The sequence below is a fragment of the Prionailurus viverrinus genome, chromosome B4 (assembly GCF_022837055.1).
Source record: "Prionailurus viverrinus isolate Anna chromosome B4, UM_Priviv_1.0, whole genome shotgun sequence".
In the NCBI taxonomy this organism is placed as follows: Eukaryota; Metazoa; Chordata; class Mammalia; order Carnivora; family Felidae; genus Prionailurus; species Prionailurus viverrinus.
Genome location: NC_062567.1, coordinates 62,903,103 through 62,924,147, shown reverse-complemented (window position 1 = coordinate 62,924,147; position 21,045 = coordinate 62,903,103). Strand labels below are relative to the sequence as shown.

The 21,045-nt window shown below is 35.8% G+C and overlaps 1 long non-coding RNA gene across 2 annotated transcripts in view; it reads right to left on the bottom strand.

Annotated features, from left to right (window-relative positions):
• Window positions 1-21,045, bottom strand: part of LOC125171168 (uncharacterized) — a 444,287-nt gene that overhangs the window by 143,657 nt on the left and 279,585 nt on the right. For both annotated transcript variants that reach the window (XR_007154210.1, XR_007154211.1), the window contains exon 2: window positions 7,595-7,716. This is a non-coding gene — a long non-coding RNA (uncharacterized LOC125171168). The remainder of the gene's footprint in view (window positions 1-7,594; window positions 7,717-21,045) is intronic.

Genomic DNA, 21,045 nt, shown 5'->3' with positions numbered 1-21,045 from the left:
TTGGTAAGAAGTCAAAACAGTTAAGATTCTCTGAAGGAAAGGAGTGTCCCCAAACAACATAGTCTGGTTTCCCTAGCACTGATATGTTTTGGTTTTATCTACACACTTAAAACTATACATATATATTTTCTCAGAGGTCTTTCACAAGCTGATATTTACAATCAATTTAACAGTGACTGGAGAAGATTTTTATATATATTTTTCTTGCCATAATAAAAACAGTTACTTTTTCAAAGTCCTACCTTATTATATAGGTTTTTGGTTGCTTGATAATAGATTTCTTGCAAAATTATGTGCAATGGAATGTATGCAAATGATAAAACTCTTAGACAATTATTTTGTTAGTTTCTTAAATTACATTCATTTAACTACATTCCATGTTTTATTTCACATCTATTTAATGATACTATGTCCATCTCTATACCGTAGATAATATCACTTAAAATATTGTGAAGATAAATTTTTTCTTTTTCTTGATATATCTGGAGGTATTCTTTACTCTCTTGAAAGATACAGAGGGGAGACAGTTAGACCTTTGCTGCCTGAGGGCATCAGAAGTGAAAGACAGTTATTAAGGTATTGCTTGTGGGCTTATTTATTTTTGGAAATAATACTGACAGGAATGCAAGCTCTTAGGAAGACAGAGAAAGATAAAAATAGTGGACCAATTTCCTGGGTGCTTTAAAAGGCCTATTAAAATCATTGGCAATGTCATAATTTGACAGGGCTCAGAAAAACCCTTTGATTTTGAAAATAGTATAATGTACAAAATTCGTTCTGTGCGATTGATATCAGATGGTCACATACTACTTAGAAAATAGAATAGATGATCTTTCTCTTCACTGACTGTCTACAGGCGAGGTCAGGTGCACACTGACCAGAGGTTTCTTGAACTCTGACTTTACCACATCACTAACTGGGAAAAGTTTTAGAACTCTTATCCTCTACCCTAGTGGGACAATTTTGACTTCTTCCTTGGTTACACATGGATTCTCAGCTCTGTTATCCTGATATTCTGGATGTTGCCTTCACTTTCCATTTGCATCTGTCCACTATTCCTTACTTATCTGTGTGGATAAGAAGTCTAGAGAAATTACAGCATGAATAGATTCATATACAAATTAAGTTTTCTTATTGCAACACTATAAAAAAGGGAAATATTTGGGAACAATAAAATGCCCGTCAATAGGGTCAGATTTAAATTCAAAATGGCATATCAATTTATTGGGATACTTAGCAGCTACTTAAAAGAATTATGTGTGTATCACACATACCCACATACATATAAGTATATATACACATACACATACATGTTTTTGATAAGCTGCTAGATAAAAAGAAGCAAGTTACAGATTAATGATTCAAGTTTGCTAAAAGATAATATTTATGTGTATATTTTTATGTGCATGGATATTTATATGTAAATGACAGAAGTTGGGGAAAATATGCACAACTTTCAAAAGTAATGATCTCTGGAGATGAGGGATAGAATGAGATGGAAGGGATTTTTCTTTCCTATCAAATAAGCCAGATTGTAGGACTTGTATTTTTTTTTTAATTTTTTTTTCAACGTTTTTTATTTATTTTTGGGACAGAGAGAGACAGAGCATGAACGGGGGAGGGGCAGAGAGAGGGAGACACAGAATCGGAAACAAGCTCCAGGCTCCGAGCCATCAGCCCAGAGCCCGACGCGGGGCTCGAACTCACGGACCGCGAGATCGTGACCTGGCTGAAGTCGGACGCTTAACCGACTGCGCCACCCAGGCGCCCCTGTAGGACTTGTATTAATTCTGTTATTGTTTTATCTGTCTCGGAGGTGTAAGAGTGAAGAGTTTGCCTAAAAGTGAAAACCTGAATTTCTGAATATATTCTGGAAACATATCCTGGAGAGATACTAGCCTGGGAGAGGAAATAAGGCTGACCTTGGACTAAGAGGTGAGACAAGGAAGCCAGGACTCTGAAAGACAGAGCTGCCTGCAAGGGTTTTTCTTCCTGGTGAGTATAAATTCCTCCTGGCTAAATAGAGACAGATTTGGGACTAGGCTGCAAGTGAGGATGGGATTTTGGCATTGTGTTTGGTTCTAAGATGCTCAGTGCATTTGCTTCAGAGGGTTATGATTTTGTTTCTGTGTGGTACCACTATTAGTCCTGAGACAAAGTCACCGCATGGTCAGTGTCATGCCCTGCATGACTGAAGGCAGAGTGGTGTTTCATCAGTGACACCTCTGTCCTTAGGTAGCTAAGGCAGAATAGTGATGGACAAGATGGAACCCAGGGCTTCCTCTCAAACCTTAGCAGATAATAGCTTAGGAAAGAACTTTCAGGAAGCTGTTCCAGCACCAAACAGGGGATTATGCCTAAGAAACTGAATACAGAGAGGATACATTATCTAATTTTATAGATGAAAAATACATTTCTTGAGAATTATATATTATATACAGATTAGATTTGGTTACTCTCCATTTTAGATGAATTACTGTCTCCCCATTGCCCAGAAGATTAAGGTAATGTTCCAGTATGACATCTAGAACATTCCTTAACCTAGTTTTTAGCTAATATTCCAGGTCAATTTCTCAGTCACTATTCCTTGTATCCCCACTTCCCAAATTTGGCTACTTAGGCATTCTAGGCCTCAACCTCTTCATGCTGTCTTACACTTACTGGCTTTCGCTCATGTATTGTAACCCTTTCCACCTAATGAGGGAAGAAATCTTCTATCAGGTTTCCTTGTGTTCCCCTAATATATCACATAGTTTATAACATATTAATACATAAATGTGTTTATACATTTGTCTCCCCTGGTAGCACCTAGATAAAAGAATGAGAGCCTATTTATATCTGTATTCCTGATGCAATCCTAAGATAATAAGAACTCCATAAATGCTACGGGGCAAAAAAAGTGAATTTTGGAATGAATGAATGGAATTAAGGACCTGATACATTGGCTTTTATTTACACATGTATCTTTCTAGATGTAGAACTGATAAAATGGTCCCCTAATTCTTTTTAAAACAAGTACTGAAACTCTAGTGATGGTGCCCTCACTAAATAGTGCCTATTATATATGTATATAAATTTATTTTATATGTATGTATATATATAACATTATATAGTGCATATGTATGTATGTACATATGTGTATATTTAACATATAATACATATAAATACTCACCACCTAGTCATTTTATGTCAATACATTTATTACTATTTGAACTTATTTTTAAGGCATATATTAAATTTCTACTTAATAAGAAAAATCTATTATTTTTCTTTAGCTTCAGAACTCTCTAACTCTGAAGCCAATGTTTTAATGATAGGGAAAATAATGGACACACACACACAAACACACACACACACACACAGGTGTGCATGTGTGCATGCATGTGCACACACACACACAGACACACACACACACCTTTGGGATGCATATTCAGCAAGACCTGAACTTCCCTGAACCTTATAATCTTTAGCAATCAAGTAACTGATATGCCTGCATCTAAGGAAACCAAAAGAACTGTCAGGAAAAAGCTATTTTATATAATTAAGAATAATAGCAGGAAGAGAAGGCTCCTATACCAAATGTGTGAGGAAAAGACACAAATGATGTTTAAAATGTAACTGAAAGCATGGTACAAACAGTGCTACCATATTAGAATTTATTTTGTATAAAACTATAAGCTGTTATATAAAATGAGAGCTTTGTAGAGATGGTAAATTGGATGGTAGGAAGACATAAACCATATGGAAATTACTAAATAGCCCCATGTAATAAACTATATCTTTATTACACACTGAGTATAATACCAAAAATGCTACCTGCCATTCAACACTATACATTTGGCTAAATGACAGTTTATGGCAAAAACAAATTGGAAAGCAGTTTACCTTATAAAGGATTATTATATATTTATCATTTGTAAGGGAAATTTTATTTCCTTATTTTGGCTTTTTGTCCATAATTCAGTATAATGTAATTTTGGTGAATGTGAATAGGTCAATTTGATTTAAAAACTTCTAGATGTTATACAAAAGAAAAAATCCAATTTGTCCTATTGAACCTGAAGAGTGAATCCTCTACTTTGGTTTCTCAAAGAGTCACTGCTTTTTAACTTTCTCTTAGGAGAAGTATCCCCCAGGCAGTGATTTATGTTAGTATCATATGATTTTGCCCATCAACCTATCAAATTAGGAATTTTTTTAAGTATATTCATTTATTTTGAGAAAGAGAGACATAGAGTGCAAGCAGGGGAGGGGCAGAGAGAGAGAGAGAGAGAGACAGAGAGAGAGAGAGAGAGACAGAGACAGAGGATCCCAGGCTGGATTTGCTACTTCAACTCAGAGCCTGATGCGGGGCTTGAACTCGTGAACTATGAGATCATGACCTGAGCCGAAACTAAGTCAGACACTTAACCAACTGAGCCACCCAGGCACCCCCAAATTAGGAATTTTTGGGAAAAAATTAGCAGCTTTACTGGGATACAATTTATATACCACAAAATTCCCTATTGGAAGTACACAACTCAGTGAGTTTTAGAAAATGTATTAACTTGTGCAACCGTCTGTGCAACCCAGTTTTAGAACATTTCCATCACTCAAAATGTTTTGTGTCATTTGAGTTTAATCCACACTATTACCAGCAGACGAAGGCAAGCACTGATTTGCCTCCTATTTTATAAATTTGCCTTCTCCGATCATTTCATATAAATGGAATCAGGCATTATGTACTCACTTGCATTTGTCTTCTTTTATAATGCTTAGCATAATGCTGCAGCATGTATCAGTAGTTTGTTCCTTTTTATTATGAAACACTCTTCTATTGTATGGATATACCACATTTGTTTATTCGCTCACTGCTTGATATGACATTTGGATTGTTCCCAGTTTGGGAATATTATGAAAAATACTGCTATAAACATTCCTACCCATATATTTGTTTTTATTTGTCTTAGATAAATTCCTGGGAGTGAATATGTTGTATCATATGATAAGTTCATGTTTAACTTTTTAAGAAATTGCCAAACTCTTTGTCAATGTGGCTTTATCATTTTACATTTCTGGCAACATCATGTAAGGGATGCAGTCTCTCCACATCCTCACCAACACTTGGTCTTTTGTCTTTTTGATTAAAGCTATTTTGGTGGATGTGTAGTGGTACCTTGCTGCAATTTTAGTTTGCATTTCTGTAATTTCTAATGATGCTGAGTATTGTTTAATTTGCTTACTAGCCTTCCATACATTTTCTGTAGTAAAATCTCCTTCAAATAGTTTGGCCATGTTGTTTGTCTTCTGTTATATTTTGGATGCATTGTCTTTTATCAGATATATAATTTGAAAATATTTTCTGCAATGTGTGACTTGTCTTTTCATTTTCATAATGGTAGCTTTTGAAACACAAAAGTTGTTAGTTTTGATAAAAGCAATTTATCTTTTTTTTAATGGATTATACCTTTTTGGTATTGTATCTAAGAAATTCATAAACTATTTCTCTAGTTAGGGAAGATCTGCTTAGCTTATGCACAAATATGACAGAGTGCTTCAGAAAATTATTCACACAACAAGAATAACATTATAACTTCTTAACATCAAAAAAACAGTTAAAGGAAAATTTCCTCTATTTTCTGTCCACACAATACTCATTGAATGCTCTGTACTCCTAATGTGTAAGGGGTTTTCCCCCATACCAAGCAATTCTCCAGCTCTTGGGCAGACACTGACTTGTCTATGTTTACAGACAAGTTGTCTACAAATTGTTCTACGATTTAACCAAATTTGGACACTATCTACCTGGGATATAACTAGATCCCACAGGTTACAGACTCAGCCTCATAAGAATGTCTCCTTCTCCCCCACACTTCAGACACCAATCTGTTGTTACCTGTGCTTCTGATCAATGAGAAAGGGTCCTCACAACTCCCTTCTTGGGTTCAACTGTTTGCTAAAAGGGCTCACAGAACTGAGGAAAACAGTTTACTTACTATTGCTGATTTATTACAAAGGGTATTTCAAATGATACAAATGAATAGCCAGATGGAAGAGGTGCACAGGCGAAAGTATTTGGGAAGGGATATGGAACTTTCACACTCTCTCCAGGAATGCAACTGTCCTACCACTGTATTCAGCAACCTGGGAGCTCTCTGAATTCTGTCCCTTAGGGTTTTTTTATGGAGGCTTCATTGCATAGATATAATCATTGATCTCTAGGGAATAGTTCAACCTCCAGTCCTGCTGCTCTCCCCAGAGAGGTAGGACTGAAAGTTCCGAACCTTCCCATCACCTGGCTAGTTACCTTGGCAACCAGCTTCCATTCTATGCTTATCTAGAAGCTTTCCAAAAGTCACCTCATTAACATGAACTCAGATGTGGTTGAAAGGTGATTACTGTGAATAAAAAAATGACACCTTTATCAGTGCTCTTATCATTTAGGAAATTCCAAGGGTCATAGGATCTGTGCCACGAAGGAGGATGAAGACCAAATATGTATCTTACTATAAATCACAATATCACAAACAATATGAAAGAAACTTCAAGATAAGTATGCTTGAAACAATTTATAAAAATGTGGAGGTGAGCTGACACAGAGAATTGGATTGTCTGATCAGACTAATTATCCAGTATCAAGCTTTATTAAAGCAATATGGGCAATCAGGAAAAGAAACAGATAATGCAGAGAGACATCTCTGTCTAGGACATCCTGTATGACTCCCTAGGTCTTTCTATCCTGCATTGGACATAGACTCTCTGTTTTACAATAATAGAGGAGATCACCAAGTGAAGTTGAGAAGATTTTCTCACAGCACAAATTGCATTTAAATAATTATTTATTTATTATTTATAAATATTATATTTAATATTAATATTATAAACATTAAATAATTTCTTTATTATTTATATAATATATAAATATTACCATTCTTATACTTCAAGGAATTTTATTCCTTACAAACCTTCTTCAGGAAGTCATGATTTATAGATTCTGGGTTTATTTGCTATAAGTAATCCTTTACCAAGAACATTCTACCAAGGTCATTGAATAGATAAGGTCTCTCCCTTCTAGCAAGTATCATTAGTGTACTTACCAAGAGGTCCATTTGACATGATTAGATTAGGTCATCAGTCTTCTTTTATTTCCTTTGTGAGCATTCGCTCCAGTAAAAAGAGTATATGGATCTCAGACCAGCTGTTTTATATCTTACATCCAAAGATGGATAGTTAAGTAACTAGATTTAACAGAAATCAACTAGAATTTCTAAAAATCAAAATATCATCATCAAAAAATTTTTAAATCTTAATAGTTAGGTTAAATGGAAGGTTGGATATATATAAATAAAAAAAAAGATACCCAACTATGTTGACGATTCTCAGTGTAAATTTATGATTATAAATCTCAAGGGGGTTTATAGTGCCACCCAGCAATTGTACTATGCTTCTGACATCTATTTATCTCCATTGTCCTAGAGAACTCTGGCATATCTACTTCTTTCTCCTCGAACTTCCAACAGCATCACCTCCATCCCTATACTTAGAGATTGATTCCTTTACTTTGGTTTAATGATAGTATTGACATAATTACAGGAGATGTATCAATTCCTCTCACCCATTTCCCAAGAACAGTCTTCCATCTGATGCAGGCTAGAAGAAGGGAACAGCAGCCACTTCCAAAATGCATCTAAATCCATCTCCCTTTCACCTTAGGATTCTAGTAGGAAGCCACTGCAGCTGGAGGAGGGGGAAAGAAAACAAACAGACAAACAAAAATAAGCACCAGCTCCAATGGAGGGTCAGGAGTGTATTCTGGGCACAGCACTACAGTGGGAAGAGATGGGGTGTGAAAGCCACACCCCCAAGACCCAAGCACAAATTTTGTCTCAGATTAAGGTAATCAGAACATCTGAGAATTCCACCCCCTCACCTTCCCCTGTCATCCCAAGACCATGCTGACCAATTTTGATTAAGAATAACTTCAGGGGCACCTGGATGGCTCAGTCAGCTGAGTGTTGGAGTCTTGAGTTAGGCTCAGGTCATGGTCCCAGGGTTGTGGAATCAAGCCTTGCATAGGACTCCATACTGAGCATGGAGTCTGCTTAAGATTCTCTCTTTTTTTCCTCCTCTTTCTCTCCCTCCCTCTACTCCCTCCTCCACTAGCACACTCTCTCTCCCACTTTAAAAAAAAAAAAGAAGAACTTCAACATATCTGGGTGAGTAGCAAGAGACAGAATCTCTGTGGGTATGGTGCAAAGGGCAGACCCAAATCAAGTTGCAGAGTGGAAATACAGAAATGACTTCTGGCAAACCAGGCCCATCTTAAAAGTAAAGTATCACTCAAGGAATTTGAAATATGTGGTGTACTGAGAATAAGTGGTAAGAACAAACTTCAAATCAGTACTGCTTCTGACTTGACTAAAACAAACCTCACATTAAGTTATAGGAGAAAGAAAGGGCTTATCATGAAGAATGAAAATATTTGCCATGTGGAAACAACTCAAATTTTCACTGACAGATGAATGGATACACAAAATGTGTTATATACATGCAATGGAATATAATGAAAAGGAATGGCATTCTGGTATGTGCTACAATATGGATAAACCTTGAAAACAGTATGCTAAATGAAATAAACCAGAAATAGAAGGACATATATCATATGATTCTACTTATTTAAGTTACACAGAATGGGTAAATTCATAGAAATGGAGAATAGAAGTTACCAGGTGCTGGGGAAGGGGAGAATGGGTGTTCCTATTTAATGGATATAGAGTTTTAGTTTGGGATGATGAAAAAGTTCTGGATGATGGATGGTGGTGATGGTTGCACAACAATTTGAATTTGCTTAATGTCACTAAACTCAACACTTAAAAATGGTTAAAATAGAAAATTTTACATTGTGTATAGTTTGCCACAATAAAAAAATTACATTTGACAAACATTTATCCTAACAAGAGTTTCAAACTTCGGGAAAAAAAAAAGGCATATGAAAAGACAAGAAATATACTCCAAAGAGAAACAGCAACTATACAACCAGACTCAGATATGAGTACTATCAGATTGGGATTTGCAATAACTATAATTAATATGTTAAAGTTTTTAATGAACAAGATAGAAAATACACATGATCAGAAGCATGATACAAAGGCAGGGAAATGAAAGCTGTCAGAAAGAATATAGGAATACCAAAAATTCAAAATAAGACAAAATAAAACACAGCAACAAGATGAAGGATACCTTTGATAGGCACATCAGCAGATTCAACACAACCAAAGAAAGAATCATGAACTTGGAGACAGGATAACAGCAATTAACAGCTCGAAATGCACAAATAATAAAAAAGAAAGAAAGAAGGGCAGAATATACAAGAGCAATAGGACAATAACAATCAGTCTAACACCTGCATGATTGAAATCCCAGAAATGAGAATGGTATGGAAGAAATACTTAAACAAACAATGGCAGAGAAATTTCCAAAATTAATGACTGACACCAAAACTTAGATCCAAGAAATTTTAGAGTAAACTTTCTGTAAACTAACCATGTTCTCTGATTTCTTCCTTTTATCTCTCTAGAATTCAGCTTTGTTGTAACCCTACCCAGCATTTCAAAGATAGCTGCTGCTCAAAGCCTGTATATAGCAAGAAATTTTAAGACCATTAACTGTGAATCTATTAATGTGTGCCTATGTATGATCGGTTCCCTTCTGTATTTCTGTCCCTACAGTTGAAATTTCTATGGCAATATGTACACACATATTTCAGAATGACAGTGTGTGTAACAATAGCCAAATGCAAACTGATTTAAATATTTATTACATTATTGAATTCCATTTGTTACTCAGTAGGTCTAACCGATATATAGAAATTTAAAAGAGAAAGAGATATATTACAGCACAAAATCAGGTCGTTAATAAAAGCATATGTCAAAGTGATTTATTTGTTATCACAGGAAGGCTAGATGATTAAGAGGAGATAAAGAATAAATGAAAACTATTTAACACTTTTAAAAATACATGTAAAGTGCCATTATTCTAATAGAAAGTAAATATTTTGAATAAAATATGAAAATAACTTATTTCAATTAAATATATTTATCTTGGAAAAAAGTACAGACTATAAAAGTTACGAAACTTTTATAAAAGTTGTGAAAGACATTGCAAACTATTACTAATGTTTTGGAGAGGTCTTCATCCATAGATTGTTTTTATAAGGTGGATTCCTTAACCTTTGTAAATATATTCCTTATTGCAGCCAGGGGAATATGTTAGACTCATACATTAAACATTTACTTAATAACTTCTCAAGGTTTTACAAGTCTTGTGATTCTAAAATACCTTACCATTTATTTTATATGAACATTTTACAAATGATGCATTTCAAATTTTCCCAGAAACTCAACAGAGATATAAGAACACTCCTTATTTTGAGGATGGACAGTAACTAAAATGTATGCCATCATGATATGAGTATTTATAAAGTCTACCAACTTTTTCTGACTATGACAAGTCTGTACTTTTAGAATTGAAATTTACAAAAATGTTGTTCTAGAAAAATCCTCAGCAGTAGTTCAGTGCCTAGGACAAGGTACATATTTAAGAAAACATGTAGAAGAAAGGAAGGAGGAAAAAAGAAGAAAAGGAAGAAAGTGGAGCAGAGGGAGAGGGTGAGGAGAGAAGGAAAAAGGAGAGGAATAATTTACCTCCTTTAGCTTGATGGCTCAGTCTGTGTGATAACATATTTTAGACATGGAGAGATAAAATATCATACGTCAAGATGAAAACTGGATTTCTCTTGCAAATTTAGAGGCCAGAATTCATTCATTCATTCATTCAATACATTATTTGACTGCTTACTTTTTGTTAGGCACTGAGCTTGGTGCTGGGATATAAAGATGTTTTCATGCATCCAGTCTCTAAGTAGCTTGTATTCTTATAAGAAATTAAGATATAAATAAATCAGTATAATACAATGCAGGAACAAGTAGCAAATTTTCACAAAGTGAGATATAATCACCTTGGTTTGTTAATTTAAGGAAGGTTAGAAAATGAGTACTAATTTTCTAGTTTAAAAAAAAAACAGGGGTGCCTGGGTGGCTCAGTCGGTTGAGCGTCCGACTTCGGCTCAGGTTCCAGCCCGGCATGGGATTCTGTGCTGACAGCTCAGAGCCTGGAGCCTGCTTCAGATTCTGTGTCTCCCTCTCTCTGCCCCTCCCCCACTCATGCTCTGTCTCTCTCTCTCTCTCTCTCTCTCTCTCTCTCTCTCTCTCTGTCAAAAATAAATAAACTTTAAAAAAAATAAAAAAAATAAAAATTAAAAAAAACAAAAAACAAAGGAAAAGCATTCCAGGCAGAAGGATTCAACTGTATAAAAACTGGGAAGTGTAACACAGCAACAAGCTGAAATCAGTCTACTATATCTGTGGGATTGTCTGTGAAGGGAAATATCTTTGTATTGGTAGTATGAAATTCAAGGCAGGGGCATGTCAGGAGACTACTGCAATCGTTCAGGCAGGAGACTGTGGACAATGACAACAGGACTGGAGAACAGACAGCAAATATCTAGAGATATTTTTTAAAAAGAATAAAAAAATAATTCATATGGATTAAAAATATTTTGGGGGAAGAAATGCAGAAATATTTCTAATATTATAGCTAAATATACATTTATATAATAAAGAAAAGAGAAAGCAATACATTTGAGAAAGACAATGTATTGTAGCCTACCTGTTGCATTTGAAATGTCTTTATGTAGGACATCCCAGAGAAGATACCCATTATGTATTATGTACAGGGGTCTGAAGGACAAGAGAACATATGAATAGTACATGACAATGTAGAGGAATAACCTTCCCATAGGAATGTGCAGGGTTTCTTTACTTTTCCTCCTACTCTTATGAAGATAACTAAAGAATAAAATCATGCATTGGTGAAAGATTCTAACAATTTTTTTCAAATAGAAAAAATCTGAATTATTCCTCAAAAGCTTAGAGCTTACGTGTTTTAAACTACATTAACATTTCTGAAATACATATAGCTAGGTCACAAATGTCAATTCAACAAAAAGTGATAGTTTTGGATTATAAGAAATAATTTCTTTTTTTGTGTATTTTTATTTTTGAGAGAGAGAGGTAAGAAAGTATGAATGGGGAATGGGCAGAGGGGGACAGAAGATCTGAAGCAGGCTCTGTGCTGACAGCAGAGAGCCTGACGTGGGGCATGAACTCACAAACCATGAGATCATAACCTGAGCTAAAGTTGGACACTTAACTGACTGAGCCACCCAGGTGCCCCAGAATTTCTTAATAAGAAGAATTAGATGGGGTGCCTGGGTAGTTCAGTCGGTTGAGCATCCGACTTCAGCTCAGCTCATGATCTTATGTTTTGTGGGTTTGGGCCCCGTGTTGGACTCTGTGCTGACAGCTCAGAGCCTGGAGTCTGCATTGGATTCTGTGTCTCCCTCTCTCTCTGCCCCACCCCCGCTCATACTCTGTCTCTCTCTGTCTCTCAAATAAATGTTTAAAAAAAAAGTTTAAAAAAATAAGAAGAAGAATTAGTTGCTTGGGGCACCTGGGTGGCTCAGTCGGTTAAGCCTCTGACTTCAGCTCAGGTCATGATCTCAGGGTTTGTGAGTTAAAGCCCCGCATCAGGCTCTGTGCTGACAGAGCCTGGAGCCTGCTTCAGATTCTGTGTCTCCCTCTCTCTCTGCCCTTCCTTTGCTTGCACTCTCTCTCTCTCAAAAATAAGTAAACGTTAAAAAAATTAAAAAAAAAAAAAGAAGAATTAGTTGCTTAGCAAGAAGTGTCCCAATAACATAAAGAGACAATCCACTCTTCCAGTTTACATTAGAAAGTTTCCTGTCAAAATGTCACTGGTATAAACTAGAGACCAAAAAAATGAACCCATGTTCCTTAGCTTTTTATGAAACATCTCCCAGATTTGTTACAAGGCTAATTAAGTAACTGCACACTAATGAAATCATCGATACAAAATCATTTTCAGTAATTACATAAGCTTCAAGTAACATCTGACCTATTATGTGTATGTTTTGGATCTACCAACAAGTAGTCTAGGACAGTTTACAAAGTAGGAAGCATCAACAAGTAGCCTAAGATAGTTCTTGACCATGTGCATCTAGTATCTAATTAGAAAACTAATTAGCTCCTGGTGAATGGATCCAATAAAGAATATAACAATAGCAAACCATCAGTTTTATAATATTGGCAACTAAAAATATTTATTACAGCCATGTTTAGTACAGTCAATGAGTATAAATGGACACAAATAACCAAGAAAACACAAGAACCCTGCTCTTCATGAGGTACTGTTCTGAGCACTGGAGACACAGTAGTGAATAAGGCCAACGTGGTCTGTGCCCATGAGGAGCTTGTATTTTAATGGAAGAGACACATGAAAGAACTATTTACTACTTATTATTTACTATTTATGCGATAGATTCTATTTCTTTTCCATGAAAAAGGACTACACCACCTCCAGGAAAACATCTGAGTTTGAACAAATTGGGTTTATTACTTAACAGTGCACGGGATGATGCACACCATGGGATCCTTTGGGAGGTCTAAGAACCTATTAAAGGAACTGGATCCGATTGAGTCATTTTGGGGGGATAATCCAAGAAATCAGAGTTTCACTCCAGACTGGGTACTGTCAGAAAGTAAGGACAGTTCAAATCGATGATAAGTGTCTCAATGAATATTATATATCAGGATTATTGGTAAGAAATACTGTAATGGTAATTGGGAAGAAAGCAATGGTTAGTTATATTAGCTGGGGAGGGAAGGGTTTGTATTTTGTGAGTTACATAAAGGTTTTGTTTTTGTGTGTGCTTAAAAAAAGATACTAAGTAGTCTTTTTTTGTCTCACTTTATCATAGTCTCAGAGTGACTTTGTGTGATACTGGTGTTCTGTGAGATTGTTTATGTCCAAGAGAAGAATGATTTGGCCTGTGAGTGCCAGACTAGTTATTAACAATGCTGCAGTTAAGCTATAAATGTCAGGGCAGTCCCTATGTGCTAGGGCATTTTTTCTCGTTCTCAGGAAGAAAAACCACATTTTCCCTAGAAATTGGTAATTCTAGTGATATTTCAGAAGTAGTTCAGTTAAAAATGCAAGTCTGATATTTAGATGAAGAAAGTTCTGAGCTGCAGGTATAAATCTAGGAATTAGTGCATACACATATCTCATAATATACATGTATATGAGATCTTCCAGGGAGAAAGTTTAGAGTGTGGTTAATCTAAGATTTAAAGAACTTCAATATTAACGACTAGATACACGGTGGGGGTGGGTGGGGGGGAATGTCAGCAAAGCAACCAAAAAATTGTAGCAAGAGAAGCTGGAGTAAAATGAAGAGTATCAAGGAAGTCTAGTGAAAAAAGCAAGTCCAAAAGAATGGCCAAACTGCTACATGCTTCTGAAAGGTCAACTAGGAAAAAGACTAAAAATATTATTTATTTAGAGACATTGATGTCCTAGCTGACCTTAGCGAGGATGAGATATTTAAATAATGGCAGTGGAAAGGAGATGGGAGTGGGTTGGGCTGGGAGGTGGGGAAGAAGCACAGTGATTAGAGAGGAAAGAAGAAAACAGGAAAAGGTCAGTCCAGGGCAAGGAAGACCTGAGAATTTTAACGTGCTAATGGGAAACCTCTAAATGTAAGAGAACTAAAGAATAATAGCTGGTGCAAAACTACTGAGAAAGTGGGAGAGATGGAAGTGTGAGGCAACACTGACTTTATTGTCACAGTATGGAGGGAAGTGAGGGTAGGCGTGGATACGGGTGTTGAAGGTTGTCTGGTGATATTGAAGGCGTTCCATTCTGAGACCTCTAGATTCTCTGTGAAGTAGGAGGAGAAAAAGTTGGAAAAGTGTTCAGATTTTAGGGAGATTTAAAAAGGGATGGTTTTACCTCTCTTATGTTGTAATTTCAAACAGAAGGGAGAAAGTTCAATCAGGATGATTATTTTCCACTTGTGTTATACTATTTAATCTGCAAATTATTAATATTGGCAGAATATAACAAAAACCCATATACTTAGATTTAGGCTCAAACCACACAATGTTTTACAGACTGCTTTGAATGCATCCAATGGAAATCCTGAATCAAAGGTATTTTTATTCTTATCTCTGCAATTTCTCTTCCAAACAAGGAAAGGGAGGAAAGAATGCTTAATAAAAGTAACACACTCAAAAATAATCCAATTTTGATCCATCTAAACTTATTTTTGTAGAAGAAATAATATAAAAATATTTGTTTCTTTTCAAATAACATTAATATTCCCATAGTTTGATACTATGTACACTGCATATTTCTCTCTATTCAATTAAATGACGCTTTTATCATCTATTATATTCCATTATAAGCATGTTTCCTTTTATTTGTTTTTACTGTTTATTAATTTTTGAGAGAGAGAGAGAAAGAGAGAGAGACAACGTGAGCAGGGGAGGGGCAGAGAAAGAAGGAGACCCAGAATCTGAAGCAGGCTCCAAGCTCTTAGCTGTCAGCACAGAGCCCAATGTGGGGCTAGAACTCCTGAGCTGAGAGATCATGATCTAAGCCGAAGTCGGACGTTTAACTGCTTCACAGACTGAGCCACCCAGGCACCCCAGCATGTTTCTATTTCTTAATGCTATTCCATTTCATCCAACTGCATGACTCTTCCTGCAATAGCACATTGTAAACAATTGTAGTGTTTATTGGGTTTGAGTCTACAAACAAGTCAGTGGTAATAAAGCACTCCACTAATGCATTTTTAAAATTATGAACATCAATACTCATTAGCACATTTAACATTTCGCTATTTGTTTTTAATTTTATTTAATAATTTTGTAAATAGCAAATTTTAAATGGCGTTCAGCTATAATCTTCTGCAAATCATCACATGAAGTAAATTTGCTTTTTTTCCCCTTGTCCCTAAAGCAGTAAATCAAAACAGTACATTTTAGTTAGGATTTCTGTCTTCTTTTGAGATGAAATATTAGAAACGTTTATGGGACTAGAATTTTTTTCTCACTCGTCTAAATGTAACTTCACATTTTTCATATTTCCATGTTTTTGGGAAAATGTCTCAGGCTTAGAGAGATCTAAAATGACAACACGCATAGATGTCCTCTGTTTCTCTACACAGTATCAATGCGACGACAGAATATGTTTGTATCACAGGTAGTTCATGTGCAGCTGTTCAAGGGACTTCAGGAAATCTAGTACTGTGTGTGTGTGTGTGTGTGTGTGTGTGTGTGTGTGTGTGTGTGAAAATTCACTAAACTATTCTTTGTAGTCTCTAGCTCCAATGGCATTATAAAATCATAGCTCCACCTATTGTGGTTCTTATTTCACAATATATGTAAATCAAACCATCATGCTGTACCTCTTAAACTTCTATGATGATGTCTCTCAATTTCTCAGTAAAACCGGAAAAAAAAAAGGAGAGCTAATTTCTTTTAAAATATCATAGCTCAAAGTAGGGCATTTGTTGCTGTTATGATGCCTCTTTCTGTAGAAATATGTTTGCTACAATATGTACCATCAACTTTGAAGGTTAATTTATAATGGGTAAATTAATAACAAGAATCAGTTGGTCCCCCTGCAATACATTTTTTTTTAGAATTTTTTAATGTTTATTTTTTTATTTTTGAGAAAGGGAGAGAGACAGAACCACAGAATCTGAAGCAAGCTCCAGGTTCTGAGCTGTGAGCACAGAGCCCGATGTGGGGCTTGAACTCAAGAACCGTGAGATCATGACCTGAGCTGAACTGGGGATACTTAACTGACTGAGCCACCCGGGTGCCCCTCCCTGCAAATACATTCTTGAACATAGTTTCAAAACGTCCCACAGATTGCCGGCTTGAGGCAGCTCACGGCACGTTTTCCTCTAAGCAGCTTCTTTTACTTGTTCCATCCACCCAACCAACAGTAGAATGCTTCCTCCTGTCCTTGCTACTCAATTTCTTCCATTTCCGTCGCCTCCCTGCTTTACCTCTTCTGCTTTTCCGCTCCTGTCTGAATCTCATGTTTGCAAGCTCCTGCATTAATGTTAATAGAGAACTGGTCTTGAGGTTCCTTTTTGATTTCTTCAAGGTAAATATTTACTGGAATATTCCAGTAACATCCCTTTTGTTTGTTTGTTTAGCTGGTTAGTTTTGTTTTTGCTTAAGTTAGCCCAAGACAATTTATGTTACTTATAACAAAAGAACCTCAACTATTACTGAAATCGATTTGTAACACTTTAACTTTTACAATATGAGAAAACAAAGCTTCATTAGTTGCCCAGTGAATAAAGAATTGAATTTATTTTGCTGAAAATGATGACGTTCTCAGAATAATTAGATTCAAGCCAGAAATACTGCTGGGACACTTGCTAAATTAACTCAACAAATCAAAAGATAAACAAACCACCCTAGGACCACTTCCTTATAAATGTCTGCCCTACGAGATTTATTTTCTAATTCTATTCGTTAGAAATTCCAGGATGATTTCAGTGTAATATACTCCAACAGACTTCTCTGCTGTTTTCTTTTTCTTTCTTGTCTCTCTCTCTCCCTCTACCCCCCTCTCTCTCTTTCTCTCTCTCTCTCTCTCTCTCTGTCTGTCTCTCCTTCTGTTAGTAGCACTTACTCTAATTTCAGTCTATTTTTTAATATCCATCTTTTCCACTGGAAACTCCTCTAAAATTGAGATCCTCTGCATAGTCTCCCAGTAACCCCATATCTAAAAGGATGACTGGAAACATATTAGACATTCAAGATCTTTTTGTTAAGTGAATGAGGGAGCAAACCAATGGGTTATTTAAAGAACAAATTTCTTATAATAGAGAATGTTGGTCTCTTTGCATTCATACTCCACACAGTAATCATGGTCCCTCCAGTTCAGAGAGAATGCATTTAATTAATTTCACAGGATCCATCCAGTTTTTGCATAAGGCTTTGGAGGAACTTGGCTATTAATATATTTTACATTCCAAGAACCTTTTATTCTAGTTCAGGCCTTCTCAGCCTGGACCCCTAGACGGTATATGAGTGGATTTTAGGGGTTCATGAATCTCCTGTATGTGTCTGCCTCGGTGCATTTTTCTTTCCTGTGGAAAAAATCCAGAGCTTGCATCAGATTCTCACAAGGAACATCTAAGAGGACTGGACATATTGAAGAGAACAGAAACACATGCTAAATAGCTAGGTGGTAAAACAAGTATTATATGTTACATAATCAAAAAGTCAAGGAGATTTCAGTGTTTCTAGAGTTGAAAGGAAGGACAGACAGATTAATAAGAATTAGCCTGTTCTAGAGATAATTTCACAGTGGAAGTCGAATTCGATACATGGGTTGGATTTAGGCAATTGGAGTGGAGGGAAAAGTGGATGTTTCAGGAGGATGAGATCACAACATGGAGAGAATATGGGAGTTTGGGAAGCTTCATTTCTATACATAGGCAAGACCAAGTTATGAAGAACTCCACATTGCTCTTTTCAGTTGATAAAGAAACACTTTTTGGATGGCAAAGATGGGAGATATGCAATGCACTGGCCAGATACTGTGACACAGACCGTGCTGACCTCAAGATGTATTCAGTACAACTGGGAAAGAGATGAGTTACAATGCATTGCATTAAATCTTAGGATAGAAATTTTAATAGGAGCATTGAGGAGGGGCACTTTATCACTCCCATCCTGTCCCAGGATTAGTCAGAAATACGTCTCTGATAAATACAATTTATACAAAAGGTGAAAGGTGAGAAGTATAAAGAAAGTGACGTGAAAAAAAAAATTGTGCGAAGGCAAGTGAGTGAGAATACGGAGGCACAGAGAGTGGGGTTGCTTGGAGTGAAGTTGTGAGGAGGCCAGAGATAAGGAAACTGAGGAAGGACTGGAGTACGCTGCTAAGCAGATGTGGTTTCGTCGGGGAAGTCAAGTTACTGTTAACATCCACTGTCTCATGAGTGGACTTCTGATTGCCCTTCTCTTCTTAAATTCTACTCCTAAAATCAATGTTACACTGTGTGTAATAAACTAACTAGAATTTAAATAAAAACTTGAAACAAACAAAAAACTCAAAAAACAAAAATCAGATCAACCTACTTTTATCTCAAAATGGAGCAGATCTTTTACTGAAATAATAAGATCTTTGCTAATATTATAGTTATAGCTGGGCTCAAGTCTAGCATGAGAAAGACTGCATAAAACATATTGTTGGCTTTAAACCTTAAAAAGAATTAAGTCATCCCCATGAAAGGCTACCTTGAAACACTGATGGAAGCATCCAGGAAACTGGATTCCTGGCTCTACTGTAGGCCTAACTTGACATGTGACCCTAATGGGGCACTTAATATCTCCAGGTCCCAGTTTGGCTATCAATAAAATTAAGGATTTCAATAAGAGCGGTGATTCCTAGTATTCTGGTTTTTACAGCTTTTTGTTTCCAAAAGAAGGAAAAATTAATTGGAAAGATTCATACAGTGTTGACAACTTTTTATTTTGCATAAACAAAAAAGTAAGCAAACAAAACAGCAACAAATAAGTGGTACCTATGACCACCAACATCTTCTAAAAGAAAAGATAATATAGCACCCAGGATATGAGTAAAATAGCTTTATTGAAGAGATCACTCCACCGTTCTTATTTTTCTCATTTTTGTGTGCACAGTTGAAACTTGGTCTTGCACGTTTACCAGCTGGCTGCTTAGGGTTTGGGAATGTCTATCTTACTTCACCTAGGCTGCTCATTAGCATCACTTGGAGAGCTTTATAAACAAAAATATAAGTGCCCAGCCCAATTTCAGACCAATACGATGAACTTTCTGGAGATCTGACTCAGGCATCTGCATTTTTTTCCTCTCCGTTTGATTCCAATTCATAGGCAGAATTGAGAAAACACTGTTCTTAACATCTCTAAGGTCCTTCAAGATCTATGAAAAAATGTAACCTTGACCTGACATGTGGTGTTAAGAACCTATAACATTTGTTTCAATCTTAGAAAAAAATCACACAGCAGGAATTTTCTCTCCATTTAAAACTTTAGCAGAATTACTTTCACTGTTTTATTTGATCTCTGTCTATAAATTGGGAAATTAAAACTTTGGTTTCTAAATAACATTTGACATAAATATCTCTTATAACTGACGATTTACATATTAAATCTTAGCTCTTAAAATTTCCATGAGTTCCAAATTCTTTGTTTCCACTTGATTAATAGCCTTGCCAAGAGCTCTCTTTGTAAAGTTGTAATTTATTTCATTTGAATACTTTTGGCTTTAAACACCTCATCCCAACATTCAAAGGTAATTACTATCATAGAGCCTCTGTTTGAAAATGAAGGAGCAAGCTTAAGTTAGAATTTAAATATTACCATTTTTTTTTTCTAATTCAGAGTGCTTAAACTAAGGTCAGGGGTGAGAGAAAATCGTTTTTCCCTAGTGAATAAGCTAGATAGTGGTACATATTTCAGAGCCAGGTTGCTTGTTTTTGAGTAAGACAGATGCTCTTTTTTCTGCAGGCAGGAGTTTGGAGGATTTATAAGACAATTTTAATTAATGGGCTCCCTCAGCCATAAAATAAGTACATTTCTCTTGTAGTGTAATAAAACATATCGCCAGTCTGAGGATTATAATATGCCAATGTCTACTTCACTTTAAAGAAAATACTGTTCTTATGGGAAAACTGTCTTTTTTTTTAACCATGTGTTGTTAATAGCAAAATGCTGGCAAAATTACATGGTGGCTTTGAAATGCCAACAATTTTCAGGGAAAAAATAAGGGTAACATTATTTTTATCTGTTTACAATTTAAATTAAACCTAAATAAATATATGCCTTTAATTTTCTTGTGGTTAAAATTTTCTATTGTTCTGGTTTCAGAGTGTCTAAATAATTGATTTATAAATTGTATCTGTTTATGCTTCAATATTATTTACATAACAATTTGAAATTTAAGTCAACATTAAAGCAGGGGTTTTTTTTTTTCTCAGATATGTTATGCCCTTTCCCTAAGACACCCACAACTTAAGGGGCTAAAAAGATGAAGACAATTTTTCTTTGCCTTAGTTAAGAGGCCCATAAA